A 14,990-nucleotide genomic window follows, 5' to 3' on the forward strand; every position below is an offset into this window, starting at 1 on the left:
CACCTGTACTCCGTAATCTCCCCCGCAGGGGTGGATATGCCCACATGTGACTCTTCACCCCCGAGATAACGCCTATGCAACCTGTCCTAAATTGGCAACAACGCTGTAATACCATCCCCACTCCATCCCTTCCCATATGCATGTAGTGTGGACGCAGGGACAACGTTTTTTTTAACAGTCTCCTACCCTGCCGGCGGTGCTCAGAGTCGCGAAGAGGCTGGACAGAGCCTTCCTGACTCTTATAGACCCTAACTATAACCCGTCCCTTCCCCCTAAACAATCTACCTATACCTATCCTGTTCACGCATTAGGCGCCCCGGGGGAAGACTAGTGTATGTCTTTAAACACCCCCCCCCCCCCCAGGGCCATCATTGCGCAGATCGCTGTGGGCATTACCCCTAAATTCATTGGAGGCTTGAGGGGAGTTGGTAAGGGGCCAGTCAGAGGAGTTCTGGAGGAAAGGTAACTTGCAGACACATATATATAAAGTTGTTTTTCACAAGTCCCAAAGGCGAGAGAAGAGCTGGGCTGTGATTGAGCAAAATGAGAGCGACCACCTCTGTGCCATGCTGCTGGCCCATCTGAAATAATGGAAGCAGGGTGATCTTCACCACTTTCACCACATTGTCCCTTTTTTACTCTGAAATATACTTCACTACTAATAATGAAAGTGGGAGTTGACTGGCAAGAAATTCTAGGAGCTCACAAGTGTGTCTTTAAATGTAAACTAGAAAGAGCAAGAGCCTCTGGGATATAGGAAATGTATTAGGCTTCTAGGGAGTGATGAAGACAGAAGGGTAAGATGAGTCTTGACCATTCGTCTTGCAATGCCAGGGCAGAAACCGACCAAGTGCTTTGTCTCTCACCTTCGAACGCGCAAGTCCGGTGAGGGTCTGAGGCGTGACCCGACCAGTGCTTGCCTGACTTTTGCTTGACCACCTTTGGGTCCTTCGGGGGCTTGAAAGGGATTGGTGGTGTGAAACTGTGTTCAAACATTTTGACTTAGCAGGAGGAGGTGGAATGTGATGCTTTTAAAGACTGTGTAGTTTCTCCTCAGGTTGCAAGCCTTGATTGCTGTTCCATTTCGTTGGAGGAGGTGGAATGTGATGCTTTTAAAGACTGTGTAGTTTCTCCTCAGGTTGCAAGCCTTGATTGCTGATCCATTTCCTTGGAGGAGGTGGAATGTGATGCTTTTAAAGACTGTGTAGTTTCTCCTCAGGTTGCAAGCCTTGATTGCTGTTCCATTTCGCTTCTTGTTCATGAAGTGTATTTGTTCATCAGTAAGCAGCATCCTTGCCTTTACAAAATAGAAAAAGATGCATGGCTACTGCTCATGTCACCAGTTCCAAATCTTGTCCATTTGGCCTCCTTTACTCATTCAATACTATCTCTGCCTGGCGCATATTGCAATATGGATTATTGAACCTTCATATTACCCCCTCTTTTTTGGCACACGCACTCAGTATCCTGCTGCCATTATGCTCAAGAATATTGTTGGCTTCGAGAAAGGTGAAGAGCTGGTTAGCCACATCATCCTCGGGGACTTGTGCCAAATACGTAGAAGGGATATGGGCCTACAGTATGAAGGGAACAAGGACCAAAGCCTGTTTTCTGTAATAGAGACACTACACCAGCTTTTCTAAGGTATGCTGTTACCGAAAATAGGGAAAGAGCACCATTGAGAAGGGAAATAAGAGAAGTAAGAAGGATGTATGTCGTTACAACGCACACTTTTACAACGCATGCACTTACAACGCATTTTTTACAACGCAACATCCACTACAAAGCATTCCACTACATAGCATGACACTACAACGCATGTTTAAAAACTACCTTTACAACGCATTCCATTACATCACATACTACCTTTACAACGCATAATATTAAATTGCATTTAAGGTAAGTATTGGATAGTATAGGGGTAAAAATTACTATTCTAACTCCAGGGGGTACAACAGTAGGGTAAATGTTGTATTGCGTTGTAATGGTATGCGTTGTAAAGGTAGTATGCGATGTAATGGAATGCGTTGTAAAGGTAGTTTTTAAACATGCGTTGTAGTGTCATGGTATGTAATGGAATGCGTTGTAGTGGATGTTGCGTTGTAAAAATTTCGTTGTAAGTGTAGTGCGTTGTAACAGTTGCGTTGTAAAGGTTGTTCACCAGCAAGAATACTTGGGAGAATCTGGAGAAGGTGAAAAGGGGCAGGGTCCAGAGGAGCTCCCAATTTGCAATTCAATAAAGCCTTGATAAAGTCAGGTGGTGCAAAGACACAAAGAGGAAAACTCACTTCAGGTGGGAAACAGAGAGGGAAACAGAGAAGGAGTCAAGGAGTTCTGAGTTGGTGATGTAGTGTAGGGTGTTCAATATCAATGTTGTCAAAAGATGATAGAAATCTTTCGGACAAAAAAAGGTAGCTAAATCGCACAGAAGGATTAAAGTGTAGGGCATGTATGATTACGTCCTGCCACTATTTTAAAGCTCTCTATAGTATATAATCCGACCGCATTATTTGTTCAATGCAGTTGGGAGTAGAGATTTCCACTGTTTACATTTCTAAGCCGTGTGTGCATGGCCTTTTGGTAGATATGTATAGTGTAGATCCATATGTTGTACGTTGCTATAGTTGCCACTCTGTGGTTTAACTTACGATTGTGTACATTCTTTTAATGGGTTGTACCTTCCATTGCTATAGATCACCTGGGTGCACATCTCCATGGTGTTCCGCCATATGATGTGTTTTCATGGTGAACACTTCCATTATGCAGTTTAAATTAATTCACTGTAGTTCAACGCTACACATTTAAAATAACTATTGTTTTTTTCTTTCCCTAGTGGGTGTGCATCTGCTGACTCTCCAGATGTGTACGTTTCCATCGATTATATATGGAATTGTGAACTTTTGCCTCTAGTGCAGTTTGATTTCAATCTGTTTAATTTTACTTCTAGAGATGAGTACAGTGCAGTCATTAACAGATTATTATCCCTGTATTTTGGAGTCTCAACTTGTATATCCTTAAGGAATAGAGCCCCATGAACAGGTTTCACGTGGCCTAGTTCACTGCTTTTTAGGCTTCCTATGGTTTTTATGCCTGTGGCTTACACTTACGGGCCCCTTTCTTGAAGTTTCTCTGAGTTAAGATTCCCATTTACAGATATCAGTATTCCACCTTTCTCTCGTTTACAGTACTATATTTGAATGCACATTCCTGTGTTCATTTCCAAAGTTTACTTAGCTATTGATGGCCAAGGCATAAATTCCTGGGTGTAGTTTTCCACGGTGTGATTTACTGTTCCATAATATGTTGTAGATTATTATACTGTATATTACTATTCCTTGGTATACATTCTCATGGTATGATGTACATTGCCAATGTGTATATTCTCATTCTTTACATTAATGTCCTACATGTTTGCCTTTCCTTACTGTACATGTCTGTTGTATTAAGGCCACTGATGTACAGTCCCATTGTGGAGTGAAATGGTGCATAGTCCAGTGGTGATGTTTCCTTGCTGTAGATGCCTGTGAATTGTATGATTTATATGATTATTATATCATATATATTATATTATAATAATATTATAATTTATATTATATATATAGATAGAGATGTATAGATATATACATGTTATAATTATATTATAATATAATTATAATATATTATATTATATTATATTATAGCTTTAGAGCCCGACCTAGCGGGCTTTACCTAATATTAAAGGCCTGCTCCAGCGTTAAACAAGGAAGCGGGCCTTTAATGGCCGGTAAAGCCCGCCAGGAAGGCTCTAAGGCTATTAGAACATTCCGCCCCTAGAGCGCAGAATGTTCTAATTACTAAAAACAAAGGCCTCTCGCAGCCCGAGGGGTTTACATCCCTTCCAGCTCCGAGAGGCCTTTGTTCACAGCAGCAGCTCTGAACAAAAACATTTGAATGTTGCTCTTCGGGCTTCTACCGGTCTGTAGCAGCCCGGAGCACTCCATTGTATTCAATGGAGAGCTCCACATTCCAATGTTCTAATATATATTATAATTACCTTTTCAAGTGCTCAGAGTGCAAGTGCCCTTATTGCACATCGCAATGGTGTAGAGTTTCCCTAGTGTAGGTTTCTTTATTGTTTATACCAGCAATTTAGGACCACATTATATAGATTGCTCAATTACTTACCGGTAACCTTCATTACTCCGGGTCCCGTTGTCCTCGTCCCATTCATAACAAAGTGGAGATAATCACCTACTGACATAAAAAAAGACAGAGGAATGCTGGGAACCTAACCGTCCCCTCCCACTGGCAGGACATAAGCAGTACCTACCCAGCATTCCGCCTGAACCACCAAGCCCCCAACAGGAAGGAAGGCCGGCCGGGAGGGAGGGAGGGCGGGACGTATGAATGGGACAAGGACAACGGGAACCAGAGTAATGATGATTACCGGTGAGTAAACCCAAGACCAGGGCACTCAGAGTAACAACCTCAGAAGGATGAAAGGCTGATCGGACCCAATGGAAGAAGAACCCGTGACCAGGAGGAGAAAAACAGGTCCCCACAGTGGACGCAATAGTCCACTAAGCCACCAGAGCAAACATCAACCCCCAGCAAAAGTAAGAGCCAGGCAGACAACCATCCAGGCACCAACCAGGCCGACACAGGCGAGTCACAGAAAGCAGGCAAGAACAGGCACCGACAGGGAGGCACAGCTGCACCCCCGGAACCATGGCAAGGCAGAAAGAAGCAGCACCACAGGAGTGCTGCAACAAAACAGCACTGAGCCCCAAAGCCACCAGGCAAGGCAGCAGCGACAACACCGGGAGGAACCCGCACCGCACTGCAGGGCCCGACCCACAACCACGCAGAGGAGGCCAAAAGTGGTGGAGTAGGACCGCGGGAGAGAGCACACCAATGCAGGTACGCAAACACCAGAAAGACATCCCTCCATCACGTGTAAGGAGGAAACACTGCATGCAGGAGGAAACATGAGGGAGGAAACACCTGTAACAAGCGTTGGCAATGAACCAGGGCACTTGTAAGGATGCCCAGGGTAGCGTGTGACTCCACGATGCCTCATAGTCTGCCTGCTCTGCGTTCAGCCAGAGAATAGAATAAGACCATACACCAATGGACAGCAGGTAAAAACAGCCTCCACACACATGTACAGCAGGGAGAAAGACAGACCGCTATGCCGGACTCACTTGGGGAGGGCCGGGAGGCAGGAACAAGGCCCCCCCTTCCACCACCAGCCAGCCGAAAGTGCCCGCTACAACCACGCAAGGGCAGGAGGAATCAAAATGGCTTATATGCTAGTGCGTTTTAGTGCAGCCTCTTATGGTAGGCCCATTGACCTGATCTTCTTGTACCTTTCCATACATTCCCATAATGTCCTATGTAACTTCCCTGGTTGTGATGTAGATTACATGGCAGCTTTGTGCTGTGTGCATTTCCAAGATGACAGACTGATGGACCTTGCCCGGTTTGGGGAAAAAATTGCACAATGCCATGAACTGTCCTTTACCCTTGCACAATAGTGGGCTGCGGTTGCCCTCGATAGATTTCTTAGAACCAGCCTCGCTCTGTATAAAATCCTTCTGCAGACACTATTTCATACTTACTGATTTTATATTTGTCTCTTTTAACTTTGCGCTTGTAACTGGTGCTATTGCATCAATTTTTATTAATTTCTACAGTAAAGGTTTATATAAATACATTCCCAAGATGTGTATTTCTGGGGTTGGTGCATATTTCCTGGCAGATGTTTGTCTTGATGCAGTTTACATTTATTCACATGTTGTAAAGCTGTGTAGTGTGCATTCCATTGATGATCATTCCTATGATGTACATTACCGAGCATTAATAAGTGGTATGCTCTCCTTCCCTAGGAGCGAATCTTCAGAGGACTCTTCATCTCCGTAAGTTCAGTCAGTTCTACATGTAGTAGTTGGCATCAGCCTCTAAAGTATTTTGATTTCAGTCACATGGATTTCAGTGCAAAAGATGAGTTGTCTTGTTACATCCTTCCTTGCAGTGGGAAAGCATAGTATGTTGTCCTGCTACTGTTTCACCACATAGCGGTTTGAAAGCTTGTCCTGTCACTGCCTTATGTAGTCTGTAGATACATGACACAGTATAGGGGAAACCTGTTGTGTAACACCTTTGTCTTGTGTATGGATTGTATGTGGATACAAGCCATGGCAAAGCTTGCCCTGTCAGTGCCATGCCTTGTATCACATATATTTTTTATGGACTCCTGTCTTGTCTCCGACTTATCTTGTGTGCATAGTATGTGAAATCTTTCCATGTCACTGGTTTGCTGCTCTGTCCATGTTGTATGTTGTGTGCCATGAGAAAGTGTGTCCTCTCACTGCGTTTGTAAAAAGCACTGCTTTCACATTTGTTACAGGGGTCCGATATTGCAGCACAGCTGCAAAATCTACACCCAGTGACATAACCAGACCCTTAGCCACAAAACCAGCCCCCACCCCTCCTGCCCACCAGGGAAATGCCCAGTGCCCACTACGGCCAGTCCGACCCTGGACAATTAGCCAAAACCCACATGCGCAGTGTAGGTAGAGCCCACCATTCCCCCTCCAGCCTATCATCACCCTGGCCCCACCCCAAGCGCCGGCACAAGCCAAATAAACCAATAATAAAATGGGGTTTAAACATGTTTTATTTAAAAAATAAAAATAAAGTGCTGGTAGGTGGGGCGACGCACCTCTGCCATAGCGAAGGAGCCTCCGCTGGTAAGGCTAGAACTTCCACATGTTTGGAAAGGGGATTGATGCAGCATATACAGTAATTGTGATATTTAAAGACAGTATGAGGTGGCAGACAAAGTCCATGGCAAGTTTTCTAGCAGAACGGGGTGGATATATTACGCTCTACTACCATCCACTTTTTGCATATCTTCCTTAAACATTGAGGTGTGTTTCTGGACAGTGACCTTAAATTGTTCACCTAAATCATTGCAGTGACTAAAAGTTGTCTCCTGCCAGTTCAGAGAGATTATGTTATGCACTCTTTCCCTCGAATTCCACACAGGAGTAGGTACTGTAATCATTCCAGAGTCGATCATGGTGATGCATTCAATGTTTCCATCTCCGAATACAAGGGGGCAGATTTACGATAACTGGCACACCTCTCTGCATATTAGCAGATCTGCGCCAGTTATTTTACGTCTAGGAAAAATAGCCTTGCACCACCATGGATGTGCTGCATTTACAATGTGCAATGATGGAAAGATGCGTGACGCATCTTCTGACGTAAAGGCAGCGCATTGTTGGAGTCGTGTCGCAAGCACAACACAACTCCAGCAATGGTTAGGAATGCCTATTCCTAACATGCTGCGTCACTCCTTACGCCTTCTTCAAGCAGGAGTAAGGTTTTTATGCAGTGGCGTCATAAAAGTGACTCCGTAAAATCTTGTGATTTCACTGCATCACTTTTACGAGGCTTTCCTACGTCGGCACGCCCACCCTGCATACATTATACCTGACGCAGGTATAATGTAGTGCAGGCCTTTACAACGTGACACATCTCACTAGATGCGTCATATTGTAAATATTTTGCATAGTGGCGCATTGTTTACGACGTCCCTGCGTCACAGAAGTGACGCAACGGTGTCGTAAAGATGTCGCAAGGGGCCTGTAAATCTGCCCCAAGGTGTCATGGCCCAAAAGCACCAACATGGCTTGCAACTTGTATAGTACTACAAAACCATGTAACCATGCGCTCCAAGGCCTACACTGGCTTCTAATACGGGGCAAGGATAAAATTCATGTTTCTCCGTCTGAAAAAGCTTGACCACCATTCCTCCCTACCTGCGTTGTAACATCACACACTATGACCCATTATGACCACTGTGATCAGCCAGCTTTAGACATTCTAGCCTACCCCGTTGTAAACACAGAAGGCATTGGTGCTAGATGCTTCACCATTCAAGCTCCCATCTTTACTTCATCAGGTGGGGTTTAACCATCCTTTACATTTGCTCAAAATTACTTCTTTGCTCACAGAGAGACTCAGTACAGTATAGCTTTAGACTGCAATAACAGGAAATGCCCCATTCCCCAAAGTTACGGTCTCAAACCCCTCTGACTCCTCTGCACCTCTAAGTCTCCCCCACTGAACACTAAGGATCAATAAGTTCTGTCAAGCAACCAATACGCGCCCCACCACCCCACTGTCTTCTTCTTGCAGCCCCTTCCTCTGAGAACAACTCCGCCATCAGTGGTTTAGCCTGCTCCTGCCTCTTCTTGTGTCTCTGAGCCCTGCTGCCTTTGGATAAACCCGCCTACTCTCTGATGTTGCATTGCCCTCTGTATTTGTTGATCCACCTCAATGACCTCTGTGTAGAATTTTCACTCGGTTTCTTGTGAGGCATACTCTGCAGAGAGTGCCTGATAAACCAGATAAATAAAATACACTGTCTTTTCTTTTAATTAGGGAGCCTGAAACACCCGATCAAACTTCGTGGTAAGTGCTAAACCCACAGGGTTTGCTGGATGTGATTGTTGTTTAATAGAACTTGTCCAGTCACTCTAACATTGACTTTCTCTCTAAGGTATTATGATGACTGCGACAGCCCTGCCAAAAAGATTACATGCTCTGTCCACAATGTCAACGCATGTAACAGTTCCATTGACACTGTGATGTGGCAGCGTGGCAGCTCCATCGCCTTCCTCAGGGAGCCCAAATTTACCAGGTGAGCTAAAGTCTTCATTGAGGATTAAAGCATTCCCACCTGTATTGGTAGGTTTATTGTAACCTCATCCTTCCATGGGAGAGTATTGGTGTGGGAAGGACGCGTTTTTCAGCATTCTGACACAGGCCTCTATGGCCAATGCTGCTCTCATCGCCAGAACGTCCCCCAGTCTGACTACACATCAGGAATATATGTCGTTACTACGCATTCCGTTGCAACGCATGCCTTTACCACGCATGCGTTACAGCGGAATGATTTTTCTACGCATAGCCTTTACCTCTATTTTTCTTTTACCACGCTTTTTTTTGGGGGGGGGGTCTCCCCCCAAGCCCCCTTTTTTCTTTTTTTTTCCTTTTTCTCACGTCTTCGGCGACACTAAAAAAGGACTGACGCATTTTTTCGGATGAGGAAGAAGACGTTCCGTGAAGACGTTGCTTGCGTGGTAAAGACGGTCGTGGAAGCAATACGCGTTGTGAAGACGTTTACGAGGTAAGTGTACCGTTGTAAACGTAACGCGTAGAAAAGCCTTCGTGGTAAAGGCTGTTTCCCGCACATCAGTGGTGGAAGATTCTTGAACTATTTCTCTATTTTCCTCTTTTTAGTGATTCCACAGACGAGAATGGAAAGCCAGAGTAAGTCCTAAATCCTCTCTGTTTGAGCTTAACTTTTTGGGTTCAATCTGTTGTTACATTCCAATTGAAATATGTAATTGTTGTTGATTTTTTGTAATGTAGGAGCATGGGTGGTATTTTGAAATGTTGAGATTATTCTCTTTTTAAGAGAATAACATTTAGAGATTTGAAAGACAATTTCGTCGATATCTTTTCAGTTTTTAGCAATGTGTTGAAGCACTGGTGAGTAAGAGGCAGATTCACTGAACTTTCACTGGCCATAGGTGTCCCACATGCCTGTTTACATAGTCCCAGGGTCCTCGCTCTAACAGCAGTGGAAAATCCTCCAAACATGTTTACGTTTTTTACCTCTGCAAAATATTTTGCATGTCTTTTTTTCCACTAAGGGGGTGACCATTGCAAGTTTTAGGTACCCCGAGGGTCGTTCCAAAGGAGAGTAGCAGAGGATGTTTGCCCAAGGACCCACTCTCTTCAGGGTCACACACTGACACTGCTAAATTCATTTATATATCACAAAGTGTTTTAGGTCAGGCCAGCTGCCATTGCTGAAGCTGCCTGGAAATGCGCCTCAGGAGATTGTTTCTTATCTTGCCCGGATATGCCTACAGTGCTTTTCAGTGAAACAGAGAGTCCCCCTATGCCGTTTAGGGGCCGAGACACACAAGAGCTCCTGATAGGCCAGGCAGCACCCAAAAAGTCGTAACCTCTGAGTATTCCTAAGCAGTTGCTCTGCTTTTCTCACTTTGGGCCATATGTAGGTAAATTACATTTACCGATTCTTAAATACCGAAATTTACCGATTCGGTATTTATGAATCGGTAAATGTAATGTAGGTAAAAAAATACCGAATCGGTAAGTGTCGGTATTTTAGAATCGGTATTTACCGATTCGGTAATGGCAACTGGCTTCCCATTCATTCCTATGGGCCTGAAGGCCCATAGGAATGAATGGGAAGCCAGTTGCCATTACCGAATCGGTAAATACCGAATCGGTAATGGGGGAGGCATCATCATGGGTGGCAGGGTGTCACATTGACACCCTGTTGCACCCCTGATTCCTGCATGTGTGCACATGTGGCACACATACATGCCCTAAGGGCATGTATGTCTGCCACATTGCACACTTCAAAGTGCACAAAAATGCTTTTTTACACCTATTCGTCATTTACCACCAACTTTTAGTTGGTGGTAAATAACGAATCCCCACACCCACGACACACTCCCCCTACATCTCATTTCAGGATTCGGTATTTACCGATTCGGTAAATTACCGAATCCTGAAATGATCTCCCTACATAGCAAAAGCCTAAATACCAGTCGGTAACGGTATATTTACCGAAAATCGCCCGTTACCGACCGGTATTAGGCTTCCTACATATGGCCCTTTATCTTCAATTCTAAACATTCCCCCATAAAAGAAAATTCTCTTGTGCCACCGATTTGCGCTAACCGGTCGAAAACATTACTATATTCTCACCCCGTACCAACAAACATGTAGGACGTGGGTGTCCAAGCGCACTATTTTTCATAGTAGTACCACATCTCACTTTTAGTGGGACATAAATGAAGTAATTGTACGTTCAATCACATTCCATATATCCATGGTTAGTTCCTTCTAAAGGATTCTTCTGACTCAGTCATTCCAAATGGTAATGTAAGTTAACTTCCTCACTGAAGGGCACGTGTGATTCAGGCAGTTCTACTACCTTTCTTCAGGGTTTCACTACTAAGAATCGCCGCGATTGGACCACCGTGCAAAGGGGAATCCATGCCCGCTAAAAAAGGACTCATACTGTGCTTGATAATATTAACCATGAAAACAAGACCACAGTAGGCAGCGCTGTGCTGCGATTACGCTCACCCTCCTTGTGTGCACTTACGTATTAATAGTAATCTTCAAAGTAAAAATTAAATGGAATGGGCTACTTTTAACAACCACGAAAAGAGAGGTACACTGAACCAGAATGCATCCCTGTGTGTGTCAATAAAGTTTACTTCAAAAGACAGGGTGCAAGTAAATATGTAGGGACTAATTTACAAAGAATTGGCATAGGTCAGCGCCGCAAGTCATTTTGTTGCACTACGCCAATTCAAAAGGGCAGGAATGCACCTTATTTATAAGATATGGTGCATTCCTGTCCCTTCACCCAGCCATGCGGCACAATTTGCTACCCAGCCCCAATGCAGGCACCCAAAGTAAAACTCAAAAATCCAGTTCATTTAGACCATTGGTCTTTAAACAACATAAAGGCATTTTATATAAATAATCTACAATAATTACAAATGTATCCACCAACGCCATTATGGAAGCCTGATTTTCATGTATTTCTTCTTAGTTTTTACACAATGCTCCATACCTAAATAATAGACAAACCCATATATTAACATATATAACAATAAAATTCCTATTTTAAAATATTTCTTTTAATTATTTAAGTCAAATCTTCTTAAAATCCCTATTCTTCATAGCTTCTGACCTTAACATACAGTCGACCATTTCCTATTCCATAAAAAACCTCTTTACAGCCTGTATATACTTTGCAATGGCTGTTGCAATTTCAAGATTTGTCATATCAGTGAGGAGTTCAATTGCTTGTGCACGCAGCCTAGGGCCATATTTTAAAAAGATAGGGCTTAACAAACTGTTTCCTCTGAGCTAACAATTTTAGGCAGTCCATTAGGATATGTAAATTATCACATTCTGTGCCCAACACGCATGTGCATTTACCATCAGAACGCATCAGTTCTGTTTTCATTTTACGATTTGACATAGCAGGATTAATGCCAATTCTTAACCTTAGTACTTCCAATCTAAGCCATTGGTTCGGTAATATATCTAGATAGGGGTACCAGATTACTTTCACCCAGCTATTTCTCATAAATTTCACAGATTCTTTCCTTCTCAGGTACTCCATATCATCCAACGTAGACAACTCCTTCCCTAATGTTCTGAGTGCACTCTTTGTCACTTCTATTTGAAGGGTCTGCGGATCTATTCTCACATCTAGATTTTCACAAATAGTGTAGAGTTTCTTTCTGGCCTCTTTGGCCCATTTTAGGTTACTATGCTGAATATAATTCTTACACCATTGTGACACTTTTGTATCTTCCCCTGTCCCCAATTGTTTCCAAAATCGTAATAGGCCCACTTGCACCTGTACATTCCAAGAGGTCATGCCCAACTCCAATCTAATTGCCTGAATCATAGATGAGCTAGGCAATGCCATCAGAGATTTTATGCATTTTCCTCCCTTGATATCGCAGTTGCTTTTACAGCCTAAGCTGAGAATTTCTGCTCCATACTGCAGTTGCGGGGGTATCATAGCATTGTAGGCCTTTATCAGTGGTCTATGGAACATGTCACCATTACTGAAATTACATTTTTTCAGCCCACACACAGATGTATGGGCTTTTGCTTTCTGTGCCTCAAAGTGCGTGTCCCACTTTAGAGCCTTGTCAAACCAGACCCCAAGGTATTTGTACTCACTCACAATCTCCAATTTGGTTTGGCCCAAATACCAATTAAACTTCTGGTCTCTCTCACCAAAACACAGGATTTTGGTTTTATCCATATTTACCGTTAGTCGTTTCGCCGCACAATATATACTGAATGCGTTTAGCTTCCTCTGCAGGCTCATCTCTGTCTGGTCGAGGATTACTAAATCGTTGGCATACAGTAAACAGGTAATTGTTTCCTGATCTTCTATCTGCCGCCAGGATAAATGCAGATCTGCTAAGAATATGGCGAAAAGTAGCGGGGCCAATACACAACCCTGTCTTAGGCCATTATTAATGGCTATTTTGGGTGTCACCCCCCCCCCCCGCCGTATCCTTAATAACCAGGGTCCAATTCTGACTATGTAGCTCCTGTATTACGATTAGGAGACCTTCCGGAATGTCATATTTTCTCAAGGTTTCCCAGAGAAATTTTCTATCCACCAGGTCAAATGCAGCGTGGAAATCTACAAAGCAGCAATACAGCCTACCTCGCTGCTCCATAGAATTTTGCGCCACGCCCAGAGGGCGAAACAGTGGTCAATCGTAGAGTGTCCCTCCTTAAATCCTACTTGTTCCACTGGCACAACTGACCTCTGCTCTACCCAATCCTTCAATCTGCCGAAGATTATTTTGGCGAAGACCTTCCCACCAACATCCAGCAGATTGATCAATCCTTAGTTCTTTGGGGCCTTCCTATCACCTTTTGTCATGTAGTTCCTATAAAAAAAGTATACAGGATCTGCGCATTTAGACAAAATACACTGTAGTATTGGTGTCAGACAAACTGATCACCCCCACCAGGTACGTTGGCCTTTTGTGCCATCTAGCTCATAGTGCCACTAGAATCTCCTCTTACCAAAGAGAGAATAGTTCCTGGCAACTATTGAACATGACAACCCTGATCCCTCAGGACCATGGAAACAATATACTTACACATGCATCAACGTAGGCTTTTGCGATTCCTTAATTGCGATTATTAAGGAATCGCAATTAAGGAACTGCAAAAGCCTATGCATTTAGGAATCGCTATAAAAATAGTGATTCCTACACATTCCTTAACTGCAACTCGCAAATTGCGTGTCGCAATTAAGGAATGCCGTCCCATTCATTCCTATGGGCCTCCAGGCCCATAGGAATGAATTGGAGATTGCATGAGCAATTTGCGAGTACCAGTAGGTAGTCGCAAACTGCTCATGCAATTTCAAGGGTGCAAGGGTGTCAAAATGAAACCCTTTTGCACCCCTGAAATTGATCTGTGCACATATGTTGCACACACACATGTCCTAAGGGCATGTGTGTGCGCAACATGGAACTTTGAAAAATGCACAAAAATGCATGTTTCAAAGTTTTTGCAAATTACCATGAAGTTCAACTTCATGGTAATTTGCTCCCCCTATTAGCGAAATCGCTAAATTTTTTACTTTAATGCATTGCATTTAAGGAATCTCAATTTGGGATTCCTTAAATGCAATCGCAATTTAAGTAATCGCATTTTAGAGATTCCTTAGATTGCAATTTTTGCATTTGGGATGATGCATCCCAAATGCAAAAATACCGGTCGCAAAGGGGCAGATTCTGAGAACCTGCCCGTTTGCGACCGGTTTTTCCTTTGATGCATGTGCCTGATACTACTTTACGCTCAGTCATTCGTGCATACCTAGTCTGTCTCAGAGAGATACACAGAATAAACAGGCTGGGTGTTTTCAATAAGAATTTATTGAACAGTTGTTATTCTGGTGTGTAATAGATGAGCTGCAACAACCATTAGGTAGTATAAGATATAAATGATTAGCAGTACTATAAAGGTAAATGGATGGTACAGCTCTACCATTTTACAATAATCATGAATACATTTGAGTTTATAAAACACATGATAAAAGATGCGTACTCCTTACGATGTCTCCCTTACTTGATGTACCTGGCCTGTTTCTAGGTGTTAAGCCATGAATCCCTCTAGGATTTGGGCAACCCCATTACCTGAAGTGGGAGACCATGGGACCCCGCCCTGGTCACGATTTGGACACCCCGCAAGGGATGTTTTAGACCACTGCGAGCTGGAGTGTCTGCATGCAGGAACCTCAGTGTCTCTGGTTAGTGTGTCGGCTGGGAAGTGTCGTCCCCTCTCTCTATCTTAGCAAGATGTGATGTATATATACCCATAGTTCTCCC

General features: G+C 43.6%; 1 long non-coding RNA gene across 1 annotated transcript in view; it reads left to right on the plus strand.

Annotated features, from left to right (window-relative positions):
* The window catches only part of LOC146798439 (uncharacterized), an 84,546-nt gene that overhangs the window by 16,732 nt on the left and 52,824 nt on the right, over positions 1 to 14,990 (plus strand). The window contains exons 7-10 of the long non-coding RNA XR_014969162.1: positions 5,868 to 5,897; positions 8,434 to 8,463; positions 8,552 to 8,692; positions 9,295 to 9,324. This is a non-coding gene — a long non-coding RNA (uncharacterized LOC146798439). The remainder of the gene's footprint in view (positions 1 to 5,867; positions 5,898 to 8,433; positions 8,464 to 8,551; positions 8,693 to 9,294; positions 9,325 to 14,990) is intronic.

Source organism: Triturus cristatus, chromosome 9 (assembly GCF_964204655.1).
Source record: "Triturus cristatus chromosome 9, aTriCri1.1, whole genome shotgun sequence".
NCBI classification, from domain to species: domain Eukaryota; kingdom Metazoa; phylum Chordata; class Amphibia; order Caudata; family Salamandridae; genus Triturus; species Triturus cristatus.